This window comes from Triticum dicoccoides, chromosome 2A (genome assembly GCF_002162155.2).
Source record: "Triticum dicoccoides isolate Atlit2015 ecotype Zavitan chromosome 2A, WEW_v2.0, whole genome shotgun sequence".
In the NCBI taxonomy this organism is placed as follows: domain Eukaryota; kingdom Viridiplantae; phylum Streptophyta; class Magnoliopsida; order Poales; family Poaceae; genus Triticum; species Triticum dicoccoides.
Genome location: NC_041382.1, coordinates 283,960,490 through 283,963,516, shown reverse-complemented (window position 1 = coordinate 283,963,516; position 3,027 = coordinate 283,960,490).

Genomic DNA, 3,027 nt, shown 5'->3' with positions numbered 1-3,027 from the left:
TTAATAATTTGAGAAAAAACAGCAGGCGGAAAATTTAAGAAACAATATAACTTTTTTTTACTGGGATAGTCTAGAGCCCTCCCCGCGATTTAAGAGCATTTCTAGCAAACCCGCAAAAGCCCCACGAGTATACGGGCTCGGACCTTTTTTTTTTTTGCTAGAACAGAGCATGTATACTTGTCCGGCCTGTAAAACATTTTATGGTGGCCGCAACCTCCCCCCACTAATGCGGTATATGTACGGGTTTGCGGCATCGATACGGATCGAAACCCTATCCCTCCGCCGTCGTGATTCCCCGCTATTCCCCAATACGCCTTTTTATTTCTCGCCATCGGTGAGTCCAATTCCTCCGCTGAACGCCACCATGTGGGGCGGAATGTGGAGCTCCGGCATGAGGGACGACCCCGAGCGCCAGTGGTGTGTCCGAGCGGACGATACGGGGAAGCGCGCGGCGAGGAAGTACACCAACAACAGCCTCCAGCCGCCGGAGTCGCTCCTCCGCCGTGAGACGGAGGAGTGCGACCGCCGGCATAGGTTGATCTCCTCCGTCGCGGGCTCCTCCTCCGCCTGGGGGGCGTGTCCTCGAACGCCGGTCATCACACCGGTGAAAAGGGAGCAGGCGGATCTCCCGGCCCTCCGCGTGGTGAAGCGGGAGCTCGAGGCGGAGTCGGTGTTGCGGGGCGGTGGCGTCGTCGGTCCAAAGGATTTCCTCCCCTGCCCCCTCCCAGGCGAGGTGGAAATCTTTGAGCGGGCAATCATGGCCCGCGGCACGCGGGAGGAGGAGGAGGGGCAGCGCCGGCGGTCACTTGCGAACCTCGACGACGTCCTCCTCAAGCATTGGCTCGTGAAAGAGAAGGAGTTCGTCGACAACCAAGACGCATGGCGCCGCGAGAATAAGGCGCAGGACGACATGTACATCGACCTCGTCTCCGACAATGACTGAGGATGTCCGCCGCCGCAGTGTCACCGCTGCTCCCGGATGGCTCCGGTGAGCCAATTTTGGGTTGTATGGTACGGTGGCCGCCTATCCCCCTATCTATTGTGTAAATTTTTAGTGTATGTATGAACTATGTATGGTGATCTCAAGTACAAGAACTCGTTCTGTTTGTCCCGCGAAGTTTAAAATTTACAGTTTTGTTTTAGGTTTATGTTCTTTCGTGGAGGTTTTCGACCCATATCCGAGGCAATGAGTGAATCGTAAACTGAGTTTACAGGTCCGCGCTTTGTAGGGTCTACTAGAGATGCTCTAACGTCCTAGCCACTCTATTGCATGTATGACCGTTCCAGATGTCCCATCTTCCCACCACTCGCGTCTTGTGATTTTTTACCATGTTATAATCACGCAAGCCACTCGGTCCACGTAACCCGGCAGCTGCTCTGCAGACCGATCTATGAATTATCTCCTTAAACGGGTTTTACCCTGCTAATCACACAACCCACTCGGGTCCACGTAACCCGATAGCTCCTCTGCAGACCGGCCTAGGAATTATCTCAATTGGGTCGATTGACGGTCAAACGCATACCTAGGTCTAAAAAGAGGATCGTTATGTGCTCTTTCCCAGCGATGAGTATGATTGTCTCCGTTTCCCAAGGCCATCCCAAGGCCAATGGACCTCGGTGACATCTCAATCACGTATGAGGTAGTAGCCGATGTCACCTCGGTTTCAAAATGCATCCCAAGGCCATCCCCATGGACCCAACTACATCTCCTACGACACCTCTTGGAACCATGACACGAGCACGTGCAAGAGCCCTTGAAACCGAGGTGACATCTCTCCTCTCACATTTCCACTTTGAAGCACATGAGACATGGCTACTACCTCATACGGATACTTTGTGCATGCTCAGGTACCATGGAGAAGCTAGGAGCAAGGATAAGAAGAAGAGGAAGATGGAAGTGAAGACAGAGACGAAGAAGAAGGACTGTTCAAGGTCTCCAGGCTCCGGACGACCGACGAGCCCCGGACGTCCGACGACCTCCAGGCTCCGGACGTCCGGCCTCCTCCGGACGTCCGGCACTTCCACATCCGAGCCAAAACAAACGGACATCCGACGCCCTATGGACGACCGACGCCCGGACGTCCGACCCCGACCGGACGACCGACCGAAGACAACCCGAGCCGAATTTACGGACGTCCGACGGGCACCGGACGTCCGGACCCTCGCGAGCCTCCAGACGACCGGTGACCTCCGGACGTCCGACGCCTGTGCACTGATTCATGTTGGGCTGCAGCCCATGTACCCCTTCGCCCCCCTCTTTTGCACTAAGACTATATATACTCCCCCTCGTCCAACTTTCTAGGGTTAGCAAAGGATTAGCTCATATTTCGTGTCAGAGCTTTGCTCATCCACTTGGTTACCTTCTCCTCGGAGATTCGAGCCTCCTACGGAGAAGATCCACCAAGCGGATTCAAGACCCCTCTTTAGGGAAGAACATCAAGACCTCCTCACGGAGAAGACCATTACCCTTGTATCGTCCCTAGTTGATCGTGTACCGTGTGAACCCTATGTATTCGAGGATCTAGTGCATGTGTGACTTTCTTGTGTTGGTTTAGTGATTCTCCTGTGTTTCCCTTGTGTTTTCCCTCTTTTCTCCCCTCATGTTCTTCGTGTTCATCGTGGGATCCACTCCTTTCGTGAAAGATCGGCCGATTAGGGTTCCACCCTACATCATCTTGGTATCTAGAGCCACGTTGATCACGATTTCGGAGCCTCCCCGTTGTGTTTCTAGCCTTGTTTTGTTGTTTTTCGTCCTAATTCAAAAAATTTCCCACAAAAATAGCCCCAATTTTTTTTGTGATTTGTTCATTTGTTGAGATTTTGTTGGTTTGGATCCGTGGATTTGTTTTGTTTTGAGTGGATCTAGATTTTCCTCCCTTTCCCCACCCTTTCCATCCACAAAATCCTCCGGATTTGACCATTTTCGTCATCCCCATCAAGAACACGTGAAGTTCGTCCCATGCCCGAAATTCACCCAGGCACCGGACGTCCGACCCAGCCCGGACGTCTTTCATACATGTCACTCTT